Here is an 18,673-nt window from a genome sequence, read left to right as displayed (position 1 = left end):
CTGGAAACAAGCTCCAGCTCACACTGCTGCCTCTTTCTAGCATATGAATAGTATGTAGAGCCCAATTTGATTTATGTTTTATTAGCAATGCTGCCATCAATGAATACTTCATTAGGCATCATCTCAACAAACAAGTGGAGTGGAAACTTAAGAAAAATAAGTTGTTTGGAGGAAAATTTCAAGGGCTGCTTCTGCTTGCATGTTTTCTACTCATCCATGTAGCAAGAGACAGAAAAGTGAACCTTGCTCACTGAATCCTTTCGAAATGTAAACACGTCTGTAAACTGCAAGGAATTGTCTGCTGTTGAGAAAAGACTCCCATTAGCCAATTAGAGTAATTACTTGGATTAAGATTTCTTGTTTTTGGTGTTTTTTTTTTTTTACATCACTAATTCTTTCTTGCCCAGGAAAGGAATGGATAGCAGCTGATATAGCCAGAGAATTAAATGGGGGCAAACTAGGGCATTCTCATTTTCAGATCCCAAAATGTAATTGAAATTTTATGCTTACCTCAACATAAAAACATGTGATGATTTCTGTGCAAGTGAAGGCATAAAGGGTCACGTTTCCCCAAGACTTCAATTACAGTAGCTTCTATCTTCCCTAAAACAGCATTTGGTCTCAGCAAATTGCCTTTAATGGTGCAGGTGTTTGTCGAGAGTATCTGTCATATTTAGTCCCAAGCAAGCACTCCACATTAATTCACCAGTTTCATTAGCAAAAGCCTTTTCTTCCAGATGACAATGAAAAGTAAATATAATTTCAAACAGATGTTCTGGTTTTTCTATGAGTCTGAAAGAGGAAAAAGAAGCTGGCACTGTCTGAAGGCAGGGGAGATGACACTCCAGCACTAAAATGTACACAGCTTGGATCTCTGAAGCATACTGTGAACTAGATCCACATACATGCCCCACTCTGCATTGCATCAAAATCTGCCCATGCCCAAGCAGCTACTTATAAACACCACTAATACCTGCCAACCAGACTGTTTCCAAACCAAATGCAAATGATGAGCATTATTAGTATTAGGAAAGGGGACCTGATGTGTCAAGGAAGACAACTTAACTAGAGTCAATTTACATTATTTCAGCTGTAATGTAAAAAATAGCCCTTCAAAAAATCACAATGTTGAATCACTGACCATATTTGTAAATGTGTCTATGTGGATGCATACACAATGCCATATTCAGAGGGCACCTCTCTGGGAGCCTCACTTACCTGTGATACAGGCAAGAACTAGAGTCAGAAAATAAAGGCTTGTCTGTTTACAATTATTTCAAATATAATTTGAATTTCAAAATTTATAATTTTAAAAAGCAGTGTTCAATTCGATTCAAGAAATATCCATGTTGGACTCTTGACCCATACTTTTAAGGGCAGAGAAGAGTCTGGAACTAGTTTCCCATAGCTGCCAGTCTCTGTTTCCAGAGCAAAGAGAGATCTTTCTGTAAGCTTTGGCCTGCATGGCTTAAGCTGCTAATTAACAGGCCCTCTGTCCCATCAAGGTCAGTTCCTTGGTGACGCCGAAGCTAGCTGTTAGCAGCCATGCCCTCCAAAAATCCCTAAAAGGAATCTGCCTTCTAAAAGAATTACTATGTCCTGCACAAACCTGTATTTAGGGGAAGATGAAGAGCCTCCCTTTACAGGAAGCATTAGTTCTAGCATTTCTATTAGGAATGAAGATTCTACCAATAATTTTCTGTTAGATGAGAAAGGTCACTGGAAGTCATCTACTCTACTCACAGCTTAATGATTATTGAAAAGCTCAGAAAAATGAAAGAAGTTTTAATTCCTTGAACACCAAAGTGATCATGCTGCTTCCCAGTTAAAACCCCTTTTTGACTCCCATGGCCTCCAGGATGAAGGCCAAATTCCTTGGCATCAATTATAAGGCCTGCATGTCTATGCTTTGCCAACATTTCCAGTCTCTCCTCCCTGCCACCATTCTAAATGCTCACCCTTGATGAGCCAGCCACATTGAACTTTTGACACAATTGCTATCAACTTTGGCTGCACATTTGAATCAGCTGGCATAGTTTGAAACATCCTGATGCTCAGGTTGCATCTCAGGCCAAGAGATTCTGATTTAATTGATCTCATTTGTGACTTAGACTGGTATTTTCTATAAATTCCCTCAAGCAATTCCAACATTTTGCCAAGGTTGAAAACCACTGAGGTTCTCATGAGGTCTCCATAAGCTCTCCAAGCTCCTTTGTGAAACTGAGATCCATTTCCATGGCGGTAGGGGCAAGGGGAGGTTGTTAATGAGGATAAATTTAAGTATATCTTTAAAAGATAGAATTTCAGTAAGTAGAAATGAGGCATAAGGGGCATAGAAAGCCAGGTCTGGTGGCCCAGCTAGGAGCAGGTAGTGACATGCATTCTTCTTTACTCTCTTGTATGGAATGACGTGGATGGATGATAAGCATACGATTCAGAGCCTATATTTTTATCCATTTGTATTTATACTTTGCCCGACAAATATTACAATTGTTCCCAATATGCAGAAACATATTCAAGTGATAGTCGTATAAACAGATATTCCTCTAGATACAGAAGCAAGTTTCATGCATCTTCATTCTAGAAAGCCAGGAAGAGCAAAGTCCTAAGGCAACAAGACAAATAACAATAAATCTTTGTCTTCAAATGAATAGTTCATCTTCAAATCTTTACATTCTTCAGAGGGTATGTAATAGTGATAATAAAGTATGAGGATTTATTAATGTTCAGATCCATTGTTACTATAAAGAATACAAGTTTACATATTACATTTAATAGTCAGTTTCTATGTTTTCTTTGGCAAATTAATTGGAACCTGTACTGGACAGGCAACCTTTTAGTATCATAGCAGTTTAACCTGGAGATGTGTTTTGGTACGAAAGTAGAAGGGTATAAATTGATCTATTTTTTAAAAAGAAAAGAAAAAATAATGTGATAAAAAGAATATATATATATATATATATATATATATATATATATATATATAAAACTGGGTCACTTTGCTGTATAGCAGATATTGGCAGAACATTGTAAATTCAACTATACTAATATTTTTTAGGGCCACACCCCATGGTATATGGAGGTTCCCAGGCTAGGGGTCCAATCAGAGCTGTAGTTGATGGCCTACACCACAGCCACAGCAACTCAGAATCTGAGCCACGTCTGCGACCTATGCCACAGTTCATGGCAGGCAACAACGGATCCTTAACCCACTAAGAAAGGCCAGGGATCGAACCAGCATCATTATGGAGGATAGTCAGATTCATTTCTGCTGAGCCACAATGGGAACTCCTAAACAAAATTTTTTTAATTAAAAAAAAAGATCTAGGAGTTCCCGCCATGGCTCAGTGGTTAACGAACCCAACTAGGAACCATGAGGTTGTGCGTTCGATCCCTGGCCTGGCTCAGTGGGTTAAGGATCTGGCGTTGCCATGAGCTGTGGTGTAGGATGCAGACACGGCTTGGATCCCGCATTGCTGTGGCTGTGGTTTAGGCCAGTGGCAACAGCTCCAATTTGACCCCTAGCCTGGGAACCTCCATATGCTATGGGAGCAGCCCAAGAAATGGTAAAAGGACAAAAAAAAAAATATATCTAAATGTTTACATCACACATTCATGGTATTGTGATTAGCATATAAAGGCCCCCAAAGACCAGGATTCTACAAGTATGGTTTATAAAAACTCAATTAAAGACATTTGAGTAATTATCTTACAAAAGCTGTGATGTTTAATGAGGTTAAATTTGAAATGCTGGAATAAATATTTGAAAGTAAAATACCCAATCTCTTAATTTATTCAACAGACAATTGTGGCACTTTGTACTAGGCATTGGTGGCATGACAGTTGCACAGACAACATCCTTACTTTCAGAATGCTTGCAAATGTAACAGAAAAAAAAAAGCAAAATGATTACTGTATAATAAGTGCTAAGTTTGGGGAAAGGACAGAATACCATAGAGCACAGAGCAGAGTCAGTTATCAGAGACAGACGCTTACTGGAGTGACATTTAAGTCGAAACTTACAATATAAGTGTTATTCACGGTATGTGTGTGTGCGCGCACGTGCACCTTAAGTTGTTCAGAGAACATAATTCATCCTCGAAATCCAAAGTTCAGCCTAGTTAGGGTATGGAATATGAGTGTGGGGTATGGTGATAGAGAAAACCAAACTGATACAAGATCAGACTGAGTTCTGAGGCTGTTATGAGCATTTCATCACAACTTCCTTGTTGTTAGCTTAGAGCAATTTTAAGAGAAAAAAATTAATTAGCCAGATGATGTAGACACAGGAGACAGCCTGGGGATAAACTGGTTTGGAGCTAGCACCTTTTAAGAGAGGCTCAAGAGCACACTCCGTTACTTTATTTCAATGAGTGAACCGTCTACACTACGTGGAAGTGATCTTCATGGGCTGAATCATGAAAGCGGAACAGGCTATTTCCCTTGGGGGCCCTCCAGCCTTAACCCACTTTTGTTTCTTATGTGGTCTACGAAAGCCAAATAAGGGCCAGCTCACCCTGACCCTGGCAGACAGAATAGGACAGACAGGGGAGTGTCACCAAATAGATCCCTAGTGTACAAGACCCTCTGCCTCAAACCTCATGAAGTTTAAACAACATCAAGGAGTGTCGGCAATAGTAGTAGTAAGGGCCACTGGGATGTGATCCTCTATGGCCAGCAGAGTAAAGTGACTAATTTGACTCATGGCTGACATGGCGCTTGCTTCTTTGCAGAGAAATACCTCAGAGATAGGATGAGATTTCATGATGTTGTAAAGTGCTTTGAGTTGCTTATACTCAAGGTGTAATAAAAATGCAAGATATTTTTATAACAAGCACTCAAATGCTTCTCAGAATACCACAGGGTTAACAAGTTCAAAGAAATTTTGAACAGTAATGGCAAAATGCTTGATCTTTCGTCCTTTTTTTCATTTTCAGCATCTTTGCTAGAAAAAAAAAGAAGCATAACTGAATAAACCCTAGAATTAAGATCTCGTTTGAGTGACAATCTCTTTAGTTCTACACAGTTAAGAGAACCCCTATGGGGTTAATAGAAGACTTTGCCTCCTCAGCAGTTACATATTCCATTTAAAACTCTGGGTAACAAATCATTACCAAGCCTTCTGGGACTTCATTTCTACCGCCTTTGGAACATCTTTCTGGAAGCAGAGCATTATCCTGATACTGCACAGGAAGAAGGGTGCTCCTAAACCCTGCGGGACATCCAGGGTGACTGTCATGCCCAGAGCTCACAATGTCACTCCAAGCAATGAGCCAACCGCAGACCGTCAACTCTAAAAATGGAAGTCATCTAGTACAACTGTCCTTATAGTGCAGGTGGAGACACAGACGCTACCCATTTACTCCAAACCATGGGGCTAGTCCCAAAGCTGGGGCTAGAACCCAGGTATCAGTTTTATTTGTATGTTTTCCTAAGTAAGGACACAAAATTAAAGTAAGAGTTGCTATTTGCCTGGCACTGACTATATCTCGGGCATAAAGATAAACTTTTTCCATACATCAACTCATTCTAGTCTCACAATACCCTTGGAATTAGGGGCTATTATTATTCCTATTTTACAGATGCAGAAACTGATGGACAAAATAACTTGCTCAGGGCTACACGACTAGCAAGAATCAGAGCCAGAATCCTAACTTGGACCTATGTAAAGCACATTGCCATCCTGCTTCTAGAATGAGGTGAAGAGAATGGACGTACTGAGTCAAGAGTATGTTCTTAAGTATTCTGTAGTTTGTATTTTAAACTTTGACTAACATTGCTGAATTTTGTCTCATTAGTAGCAAAAATCCTCTCCAAATGCTATAAACGTAATCCAATTTTTCATGGAGAATATTACATCGCTAAGCAGACTAGTGGCATGAATTTGATGATCCCTTTGTTAATCAGAGATTTTTGTTGCAAGGACACACACAAAGGGCTTTGATCTGCAATTGTCTAAAATTGGTGAGGGCAAAAGGAACTAAAGGAGAAGAAAAGAATTTGAGCCAAGATGGCCTTGGGTTGTTCAATAGTTATTTCTCATGGCCCTCATTTTTTTGGTTTCTCCTATTTGAATGATTTAATCATTTAATTAGAGGTGTGCAATCATTTAATTTCTGCCATGTAAAATTTTTCATAAATATTTCTTTTCTCTCAGACAGAACAGTTTCCCCAAAGAGTAGGATCTTCTGTTTTCTCTTTTGTATTCCTGGTGCCAAGCACAGTGCCTGACATATATGGGTCTCCATAGAGAGACTAAATACATGTTTACCGAGTGAATGCATTAAAGTTACATAGGTAGGACTTAATAGACCATGCTAGAAACAAAACCAAATAGGGCTTTTGGTAAGATATGAATGACCATGAAAATTCTAGTCTCTGGGATTATTTTGCTACTTTAAACAACTTTTGGAAATGAACAAGGACATCGAGTTCAATTTCTAGAAGTCTCTCAGAGTACTCCACCTGAAGACACTGAATGTGGGCATGGTTCATTCAGTTTTTTAAATTCTATTTTACTGAAGAATAGTTGATTTACAATGTTGTGTTAATTTCTGCTGTACAGCAAAGTGATTTAGCCATACTTATTCACATTTTCAGTTCTGAATACTAGTCTTGGCTATTGGGAATGTGGTAGAGGATCTGGAGAGTGAAAGAGCATTATTTAATTAAAGGGCCTATTATATGCACTAGATTGGTTTGCATCCGGGACTGCACAGCAGATGGAGCAAAAAGCAGGAAGATTTTTTTCCCTGAAACTTTATATCACAGCAATGTAATGATCAATGAGACCCCATAATTTAAAGCAACAAACTCGAACTCATATAACATGGTAGCACGTGAAACCACCTATCAGGCACAGCAAAAGACATCAGGGTAACTTATATTTTGCTTTGTCTTACATTTGCTGATAGTTTCAAGGACTGCAACATCAAGTGAAAACATCAGGGAGTAGGCAAGTGGATCCCTCCACCACCCACTCTGGCTTGTGTTCATTTCCAACCCCAAAAGCCCCGCTAAAATGGAATGCTAAATCTGATTTCCCTTTGGAAGGCTAAGGTGAGGTAGGGGGGAGAGGCGCAGAAGTGCTCAGGCAGTGCAGAGTGCTCAGTGTGCTGTCTGAACTCTCTCCATGCAGCCTCACAGAGCTCATTTGAGAGAGAAGAGAGCTGTATGTTATTTATGAGCACATAATGTCTCAGCATAGAAAGTCTCGGTCAAAAACGTTTTTACCAACATGGTAAGAGTAACATGCTATTCTTAAGTAGATGAATCTGTGTTTTAGAAAGAGGCAGTTCAAATAAATGGCCAGTTTTCCCATTAGATTTTCAACTATATCCAGATGGGGACAACAAGAAAGAAAATTAACTGGGATCATACGGCTCCCTCCATCTTGGGTGCTAATGTTCTACTGACAAGTTATAATGAGGGCTTCTCTGTCCCAGAGTAAGGAATAGGCTCATTAAAACTCAAGGAACAGGAGAGCAAGCTTTCAACTTCCTTGTTTTTTAAACTTCACTGGTTTTTAGAAATACTAAATGAATTGCCTGACAAAATGATGTTATTGATTTCAAAGTGTGTCTGCATTCTTGTGCTTGCATTTGCATTTGAATCTGAGCTACTTAGAGTGTCAGTTGTTGGACAGAAGAATGGAAATGAGAGTTCTGTGGTGGGCTTGGAAAGACTGATGTGTTGACTCTTCCACTTAGTCACTGTGGAAATAAGCCTCATACTAACCTTGGTTTCTTCTTGATCAAAACACATCAATTAACATGTTTTGAATGTTGCTTTCTTCTGGGTTTGAAGAAGGGAGGATCCCAAATTTCAAACCATTAAGTAAGGTGGCTGTCCCACAATGTAACCGTATTAGGATGCCAGGCTGTAACTCCAGAGAGCCTGTTAATGTACATTCTCAACAATCCAAGTCCAAGCACACATTATGCTGAAACAGTAAATAATCCAAAAATCACTTAGATTTGGTTCTGAGATTTCAATATGTGATTTGTGTGTGTGTGCAGCAGGCGTAGCCTCCTAATTACTTTTTCTTATATTTCTGCATGGATTTCTATGCCTCAAGTACATAACTGGTGACAGAAAGAGGGAGAAGTCAAAAGACGACTCGGAAGTTCAGAGTCGTTATGAGGCAGAGAAGTAGCTTTATGGCAGGACAATGTTTCAGACATGTTGATTTAGAATTGATATAGGATCGAGTCAGTGAAAATGCTCAGTCTTGAGTGCTGGGGTTCTCTATCTTCCTTAGAGGGGATAGGATAGAATCTCAAGGAATGCCCACAGCTGGAGATAGCTGGAAACAGATGGAAGATAGCAAAGGAATCACAGAAGGCGTTATTATTTAAAAAGGAGGAGAATCAGCCTTCCTCTAAATTCCAGATTTCAAAGGAAGGAAAGGTTTTGAAGAACTGTTATGAGAAGCTTGTAAGAGGTTCAAGGGGGCAAGAACTGCTACAAGGCCAATAGACTAGAGTCTGGGAGGTCACTGGACCTCTAAGACTACAAGTAGAGTAGAAAGGTCAATAATCAGGTTTCAAGGAGGCATGGAAATGAGGGGGGAAAACAGACATATACAGGGTATACAAAAAGAGGTTAAAAGAGAATGAGAAAAATAATCCAAAATAAACCTGACATTAACCTGGGGAGTGGGATTGCTTGTTTGTTTCAAGAGAGAGATGACCTATGCCTTTAAAAAAATTTTTTTTTGTAGGAGATACAGAATCTAGCCAACAAAAGAGGTAGCTGGAGAAACACAGTTTTGAAGGTAGTGACACGCAATGGGGTTAGGAACACTTGGGGTACAGGGAGACTCAGAGAGAAGAAGCACAATCTCTGAGATGAGTTGGGAAGTGAGGAGAGAACAGTTATGTAAGGAGATGTGTTGAGGAAGTAGAAGATGGAGCTCTTATGATCATACAATAGAAGGTGAGGGGTAAGGTTGCAATTGTGGAGAAACCGGAGTGGGGGAGGTTGGAATGTTATGAGCAGGAGTGTCCTATCCAAATTAATCAAATAAAAAGACTGTTGTGCAGCAGTGGGAGTCCTAGAGGAGTAAGTAATCGTGTTTATATTTAACGCCTCTGCCTAAATCAAGCAGTATTTTTAGGCTAAGAATATAATCAAGGCCAGGATCAGGGAGAAATGTTTTAAGAAGGCAAGTTAGTGGCCGTGATTCACTGAAAGAGGAGATGCATGGAATCATCCCAAAGTGCCTTTTTCTTTAGGAGCCACAAGATGCTGCTGCTGCTTTGTAGCTGCAGGATGCTGATCTCAGGAAAAACTCCATTCATCTTCGCATGCATGTAGAAACTGAGAGGACTGTCAAATAAAGTTGGTTTTGAAAGAAAACAAGGAGTTTTAACTAAAGATAGACAAAAAATGTGAAGACACAAGCCACACAAAGGAAAGAAGAAAGAGGAATTTTGAGAACCTATAATTTATTAAATAACACTGAGGATTGTAGTTTTCCATAATCCTCCTGTCAATGAAAAACCAATCTAAAATTTCCTATGGAAGATAACATAGGGCGTGAGCACATGTTCTCAGATTCCCTATTATTCCATGACTAATATCTCATGACTAAAAGAAGAAATATACCACAGGGGTAACAGGGTACTAGGCAAGCACTGTGAGGGCCAAGTGCATGGGTGTAAATCCAAGATTGTTCAAACTTTAGACAAGTTACATATCCTCTCTGTGCCTTAATCTTTCTCAGCTGAGAAACAGGCACAATAAGTGGCTACGTCTCTAGGCCTACTGTGAGGAGTACATGCACATGTAAAATACTTACAGAGCACTGGCAGAAATTTAGCCATTGCTGTTGTTAAGTGTCTTTGCCCAGTATTTTCATAAAGTATGACCTATAAAGCTATTAACATGCACATAAGATTCTTTTATTTTTCATCTTTGTATTTTTCTCACTTTGCTCAGTGTATTGTAAGCTCCTGGGAGGCAAAGACCATAATCTATACATCTTTATATTTAGCCCTGTTTTGGTTATCAATAGTTGTATCAGAAACAACACCACAACTTAGTGGCATAAAACAGCAGCCATTTTCTTATGCTCACCAATTCTATGGGTCAAGAATTTGGAAAGGAGACAACGGCAGAATTGGCTGTTCTTTACTTCATGATGGCCTGAGGATCAGTTTTATGCCCTAAATGACTGGTGGAGTAACTTGAATAGCTGGGGGCTACAATGGCTAGGGCTGGGGGATACACTTCCAAGATGGCTTTGTTACTCACATATCTAAGTGGGCTGAAGGACTGACTTGGCTGGGAACCATCCATAGGATGGCGTTTTCTTCAACATACCCATCAGGGTAGTTTTCCTTCTTACACGGTGGCTCAGCACTCTAAGAACAAGTATTCCAGAGAACAAGATGGAGTGGTTTGGTTTTTATGATCAAGCTTCAGAAGTTATATAGTGTCACACCTGTCATACTCTACTGGTCAAAGCAGCCACAATCCCAACTAGATTTAAGGGGAGGGGACATAGACTCCACTTATTAATAGGAGAAGTGTCAAAGAATTGTGGCCGTTTTGTTAAATTGCCACAACTCCTTTTCATGGCACCTTTTGTTTATAATGCCTCAACACTTCTCGTAACAGTCCTCTCCTCTCCAATTCCTCTGCCACTGCTCTAGTTCAGACGTTTGCCTTTTCTCCCCTGGAACACTGCAATCAATTTCTAAATGATTTGTCTCCACTCCTGCCTGTTCTTAACCATTTTCCATAGAGAAGCCAGAGTGAATTTGTAAAAACATAAATCAGATCCTGCATTCCCTTCCTTAAAACCTATCAATACCTTCCTGTTGCCCTTAAAACAAAGTCTAAACTCCTTATTGCTGCTGCCCACCTCTCTGACCTCCTTTCTCATCATATCTCTGCCTCATGTTTTACAGCCTGAGTTATTTAAGCAAGAAAATTTTAGCATAAACAGATTGAGTACTGAGTTTTACCACACTGAAGAATCAATCCATATAACTTGGAAATTAAAACATTCTAGGGAGTTCCCATTGTGGCGCGGCGGAAATGAATCCAACAAGTATCCATAAGGATGCGGGTTCGATCCCTGGCCTTGCTCAGTGGGTAGGGGATCCGGTGTTGCTGTGAGCTGTGGTGTAGGTCACAGACATGGCTCAAATCCCACACTGCTGTGGCTGTGGCATACACTATCAGCTGCAGCTCCAATTCGCCCCCTAGCCTGGGAACTTCCACATGGCACAGGTGCTGCCCTAAAAAAAAAAAAAAAAAGAAAAAAAAGAAAAAGGAAAATAAAACATTCTGTTTATAGGAAAGAATTTATATGAGATTTTTAAACACAACTTTCTCAAATTCCTTGATGAATATTTATATTTTAATTATGTTCAACTGCAATTTCTTCAACTTTTATTATGTATAAGTCTGTGTGTGGGGAATTGTAAGGGAAATAAATATTTAAGATTAATAAGCATCACTCCTTCAAGGAGCTTCAGGACTTGTTGTAAATAAATCAAATGGAGAAATAATTCAAGGTATACAGAGCTTCTTAAATAGGAGGAAAAGTATCCTTCTTCTAATAAGGGCCTTTAGGGTCTATGCAATGGAGGATTTTGTTGCAGACGCCATTTGAGATTGTAACGAAGAAAAGCATTTTAAGTTTACAATGCATATTTTCTGAAATGGTTGAGCCACATAATAATATGAGATGTTTAGTGTAGGGTAAGGGCCTCCTGAAATGACACTCCCTAGTCTTCAAGTTCCATTTCTCTGCCTATATGCCAATTTTCACATACTTCTTTAGAGTATGGAAAGCCCCCTCCTGCGCATATTAGAATCATTAACAATTTGTAATATTTGCTTTAGCAAATACTCACAGAACTGAAGGGACAAACAGCAATACAATAATATTAGAAGACTTCAATATCCCCTTTTCAAGAATATATTGATCATCCAAACAGAAAATCAACAAGGAAACAGAGGAATTGAACAACAGTATAACCAAAATGGACCTAACATTCATGTGCAGAATATTCCATTCAACGGCAACAGAATACACATTCTTCTAAAGGGTACAGAACCCTCTCCAAGATAGATGTGTTAGGCCACAAAATAAATCTTAAAAAGTTTTTTTTTTTACATTTTTTTTCTTTTTATGGCTGCACCTGTGGTATATGGAAGTTCCTAGGCAAGGGGTCAAATCAGAGCTGCAGCTACCAGCCTATGCCACACCAGACCTGAGCTACATCTACAAACTACAATGCAGCTTATGGTAATGCTGAATCATTAACCCACTGAACGAGGCCAGGGATCAAACCCAAATCCTCACAGAGACAAAGTCAGGTCCTTAACCTGCTGAGCCACAACATGAACTCCGTAACATAGAAACCATATCAGGTATCCTTTTTGACCACAATGTTATGAAATGAGAAATCAATAATAAGAGGGAAACTAAAATCACAAATACATGGAAACTAAAAAACACACTCCTGAACAACTACTACCTCAAAGTAGAAATCAAAAGGGAAATTTAAAAACATGTATTGAGACAAATGAAAATGGAAACATAACATACCACTATTTGTGGAATGCAGCAAAAGCAATTCTAAGAGAGAAGTTTATATAAATAAACATCTGCATTTAGAAAAATGAAAGAACAGGAGTTCCCATTGTGGCTCAGCAGTAATGAACCTGACTAGGATCTGTGAGGATGTGGGTATGATCCCAGTCTTGCTCAGTGGTTTAAAGATCTGGCATTGCTGTGAGCTATGGTATAGATCACAGACATGGCTTGGTTCTAGTGTTGCTGTAGCTGTGGCACAGACTGACAGCTGTGGCTCCAATTCAACCCCTGGACCCCTGGCCTGGGAGCTTCCATATGCCATGTGTGCAGCCCTAAAAAGCAAAAAAACAAAAATCTCAGTTAAAAAAGCTAACTTTAACCTTCAATAAACTAGAGAAAGAAGAACAAATTAAGTTCAAAGTTAGCAAAAGGAAAGAAATAATAAAGATTAGAGTAGAAATAAATGAAATAGAGACTAGAAGAAGAGAAAAGATCAATGAAACTAAGAGATAGTTTTTTCAAAGATGAACAAAATTGGCAAACATTCAGCTAGCCTGAAATGGAGAAGACACAAAAAATAAATAAAATCAGAAATGAAACAGAAGACATTAAAATTGATAGGACAGAAGTACAGATAAGAGACTACTGCGAAGAATTATACACCAACAAACTGGATAACCAAGAGGAAATGTATAAATTCCTAGAAACATACAACCTACCAAGACTGAAATCTGTACAGACCAATAACAAATAAAGAGATTGAAATGAGTAATCAAAAACCAACAAAGAGAAGTTCCCAAGTCTTGCTGCAGTGGTGAACGAATCTGACAAGGAACCATGACGTTGTGGATTCGATCCCTGGCCTTGCTCAGTGGGTTAATAATACGGTGTTGCCATGAGCTGTGGTGTAGATTGCAGATGTGGCTCGGATCCTGCGTTGCAGTGGCTCTGGCATAGGCCAGTGTCTACAACTGTAATTAGACCCCTAGCCTGGGAACCTTCATATGCCATGGCAGCAAACCTAGAAAAGGAAAAAGACAAAATAAACAAACAAACAAAAAAACCAACAAAGAAATACTCTAGGCTTCACTGTTGAATGCTATCAAACAGTTAAAAAAAATGAACAGCCATCACTCTAAAATTTTTCGAAAAAAATTGAAGAGGCAGGAAAATATCCAAACTTATTTTATGATACCAGCATTAACTTGATATCAAAGCCAGATAAGGACACAACAAGAAAATTACAGACCAATCTTTCTGATAAACAAGGATGCACAAATCCTCAACAAAATACTAGCAAACTGAAATAAGGGGATTAAGATGGCGGAATAGAAGGACTAGAGCTTAACTTCTCTCCTAAAAAACAACAAAATTCACAACTAAAGGCTGAGCAATCTCCACCCAAAAGGACCGGAAACCTTAAAAAAGATACCCTACTCCAGAAGAAAAAGAGGAGGCCACATTAAGAGGTAGGAGGGGTGATTTCACGATATAAACAACCCCATACCTCCCGGATGGGAAGCTCCACAGACTGAAAACTAACTGGTTCACAGAGACTCACCTACAGGAGGGAGAGTTCTGAGCCACACATCAAACTCTCACGTGCGGGGATCTGGCACAGGGAGAAAGAGCCCCTGGAGCATCTGGCATTGAAGGCCAGTGGGGCTTGTGCACAGGAGCTCCACAGGACTGGGGGAAACGGAGACCCCATTCTTAAAAGGCGCACATGGACTTTCACGTGCACAAGGTACCAGGGCAGAGTGAGGTCTCCACAGGAACCTAGGTCAAACCTGACTGCAGTTCTTGGAGGACATCCTGGGAAAACAGGGGTGAACGTGGCGTGTTCTGAGAGAAGGACATTGAAAGCAAAGCTCTCAGGAATATTCAGCAGCTTGCCTGTCTCTGGAGGTGGCCCTTTTGGGAAAATCTGGCCCCACCCATCAGTCAGATGCTGAGAAGCCCCAGGGCAAACAACAACCCAGGTGGGATCACAGCCCCACCCCTCAGGAAACAGGCTACCTAAAGACCCCCTCAGGCACACAGCTGCCTCTAATCCCATCCAGAGACTAAGCCCCACCCACCAGAGGGATTAGAATCACCTCCACCTAACAGAGGGCAGGCATCAGCCCCTCCCATCAGGAAGCCTACAGCAAACCCCCATACCAACTTGAGCCACAAGGGGGGCAGACGCCAGAAGGAAGAGAGGCTACAACTCTATTATCTGTCAAAAGGTCACCACACCAAAAACCTATAAACATGAAAAGACACAGAACTATAACTCAGATGAGGGAGAAAGGAAAAACCCCAGAAAATCAGCTAAGTGACGAGGAGATCCTCAGCATCCAGGAAAAAGGCTTTAGACTGTTGATGCTGAAGATGATGCAAGACATTGGAAATAAACTGGAGGCAAAGATGGATAACTCACAGGAAACACTGACCAAAGAGATACAAGATATACAACTTAAACAAGAAGAGATGCAAAAGACAATAACTGAAATAAAAAATTCACAAGCAGCAGCTAACAGCCGAAGACAGGAGGCAGAAGAACGAATAAGCGAGGTGGAGGACAGATTAGTGGAAATTATGGATGCAGAACAGAAAAGAGAAAAAAGATTGAAAACAAATGAAGAGAGTCTCAGAGAACTCTGGGACAATGTAAAACGCACCAACATCCGTATTATACGGGTGCCAGATGGAGAAGAGAGAGAGAAAAGGGGACAGAAAAAAGATTCCAAGAGATAATAGCCAAAAACTTCCCTCACATGGGGAAGAAACCACTCACTCAAATCCAGGAGGCACAACGAGTACCATACAAAATAAACCCAAGGAGGAACACCCTGAGACACATATTAATCAAACTGACCAAAATTAAAGACAAAGAGAACATCTTGAAAGCAGCTAGGGAAAAGAAAGAAATTACATACAAGGAAACCCCAATAAGGTTACTGGCAGATTTTTCAGCAGAAACTCTGCAGGCCAGAAGGGAGTGGCATGATATACTTAACGTGATGAAAGGAAAAAACCTCCAACCAAGATTGCTTTACCCAGCAAGGCTCTCATTCAGATTTGAAGGAGAAATCAAAAGCTTCACAGATAAGCAAAAGCTAAGAGAATTCAGCAACACTCAACCAGCCTTACAACAAATACTAAAGGAACTTCTCTAGGCAGGAAAGAAAAGATCAGCAACAGGGAACAAAAATTCCACAAATGACAAGGCTCACCGGTAAAGGTATACATACAGTAAAGATACAAAAATCATCCATGCACAATTATGCCACCAAAATCAGAAATCATGAGAAGAGGTGGGTACAAATGCAGGACACTGGAGGTGCACTTGCAATTAAGAGACCAACAACTTAAAACAATCTCATATATATAGACTCTTATATCAAAACTTCAGAATAACTGCAAACCAAAAATCTACAATTGATACACAAACAAATAAAAAAAATCAACTCAAATACAATACTAAAGATAGTCATCAAACCAGAAGAGGTGAGAACAAGAGAAGAAGGGAAGGAAAAAAGAGCAACAAAAACAAATCCAAAGCAATTAGTAAAATGGCAATAAGAACATACACATCAATAATTACCTTAAATGTTAATGGACTAAACGCCCCAACCAAAAGACACAGACTGGCTGAATGGATAGAAAAACAAGATCCATATATATGCTGTCTTCAAGAGACCCACTTCACTTCTAGGAACACATACAAATTGAAAGTGAGAGGATGGAAGAAAATATTTCATGCAAACGGGGATCAAAAGAAAGCTGGAGTAGCAATACTCATAACAGACAAAATAGACTTTAAAATGAAGACTATTTTAAGGGACAAGGAAGGTCACTACATAATGATCAAAGGATCAATCCGAGAAGAAGATATAACAATTTTAAATATCTACACACCCAACATAGGTTCACCACAATACATAAGGCAACTGCTAACAACCTTAAAAGGACAAATCAACAGTAACACAATCATAGTGGGGGACTTTAACACCCCACTTACAGCAATGGACAGATCATCCAGACGAAAATCCATAAGGAAACACAGGCCCTGAATGAAGCATTAGACCAGATGGGCTTAATAGATATTTACAGGACATTCCATCCAAAAGCAACAGAATACACATTCTTCTCAAGTGCACATGGAACATTCTCTAAGACGGATCACATCCTGGGCTACAAATCCAACCTCGGTAACGTTAAGAAAATTGAAATCATATCAAGCATCTTTTCTGACCACAGCACTACATGACTGGAAATCAACAAGGAAAAAATGGCAAAAAACACAAACACGTGGCGAATAAACAACATGCTACTAAACAACCAATGGATCACTGAAGATATCAAAGAGGAAATTAAAAAATACCTAGAAGCAAATGACAACAAAGATTCGACACTCCAAAACCTATGGGATGCAGCAAAAGCCATTCTAAGAGGAAAGTTTATAGCAATACAAGCCCACCTCAGGAAACAAGAAAAAGCTCAAATAAACAAGCTAACTTTACATCTAAAGCAGCTCAAGAGAGAAGAACAGACAAGACCTAAAGTTAGCAGAAGAAAAGAAATCATAAAGATCAGAGCCGAAATCAATGAAATAGAAACAAAGAAAACCATAGAAAAGATCAATGAAACGAAAAGCTGGTTCTTTGAAAAGATCAACAAAATTGATAAACCCTTAGCCAGACTTACCAAGCGAAAAAGAGATAGAGGACCCAAATCAATAAGATTAGAAATGAAAAAGGAGAAGTAACAATGGACATCACAGAAATACAAAGGATCATAAGAGACTACTATATGCAACTATGTGCCAATAAAACAGAAAACACAGAAGAAATGGACAAATTCTTACAAAAGTACAATCTTCCAAGACTAAACCAAGATGAAATAGAAAAGATAAATGGACCCATCACAAGAACCAAAAGTGAAGCTGTGATTAAAAAACTTCCAACAAACAAAAGTCCAGGACCAGATGGCTTCACAGGCAAATTCTATCAAACACTTAGAGAAGAGCTAACACCTCTCCTTCTGAAACTATTTCCAAAAAATCGCAGAGGAAGGGATACTCCCAAACTCATTCTATGAGGCCACCATCACCCTGGTACCAAAACCAGACAAAGATTCCACAAAAAAAATAAAACTACAGGTCAATTTCACTGATGGACATCGATGCAAAATTCCTCAACAACATACTAGCAAACCGCATCCAACAATGCATTGAAAGGATTGTACATCATGATCAAGTGGGATTTATCCCAGGGATGCAAGGGTTCTTCAATATCCGCAAATCCATCAGTGTGATACACCACATTAACAAACTGAAGAATAAAAACCATATGTTCCTCTCAATAGACGTGGAAAAAGCCTTTGAAAAATCCAACACCCATTTCTGATAAAAAAAAAAAAAACCTTCAGAAAGTGGGCATAGCGGGAACCTACCTCAGCATCATAAAGGCCATATATATGACAAACCCACAGCAAACATCATTCTCAATGGTGAAAAGCTGAAAGAATTCCCGCTGAGATCAGGAACAAGACAAGGACGTCCACTCTCGCCACTACTCTTCAACAAAGTTTTGGAAGTCCTAGCCACAGCAATCAGAGAAGAAGTAAAAGAGATAAAAGGAATCCAAATTGGAAAGGAAGAAGGAAAACTACCACTATTTGCAGACGACGTGATACTATACCTACAGAATCCTAAAGACGCTACCAGAAAACTGTTAGAACTCATCCATGAATTTGGTGAAGTCGCAGGATACAAAATCAATACACAGAAATCAACAGCATTTCTATATACTAACAATGAAAGATCAGAAAGAGAAATTAGGGAAGCAATCCCGTTTACTATTGCATCCAGAAGAATAAAATACCTAGGAGTAAAACTACCTAAAGAGACAAAAGACCTGTACTCTAAAACTATAAGATGCTGATGAAAGAAATCAAAGATGACACAAATAGATGGAAAGACGTACCACACTCGTGGATTGGAAGAATCAATATTATCAAAATGACTATACTACCTAAGGCAATCTACAGATTCAATGCAATCCCTATCAAATTACCAAGGACGTTTTTCACAGAACTCGAACAAAATATTTTAAAGTTTGTTCGGAA

This window comes from Phacochoerus africanus, chromosome X (assembly GCF_016906955.1).
Source record: "Phacochoerus africanus isolate WHEZ1 chromosome X, ROS_Pafr_v1, whole genome shotgun sequence".
In the NCBI taxonomy this organism is placed as follows: Eukaryota; Metazoa; Chordata; class Mammalia; order Artiodactyla; family Suidae; genus Phacochoerus; species Phacochoerus africanus.
The sequence above is the reverse complement of the archived record's forward strand: the minus strand, read 5'-3'. Positions refer to the sequence as shown.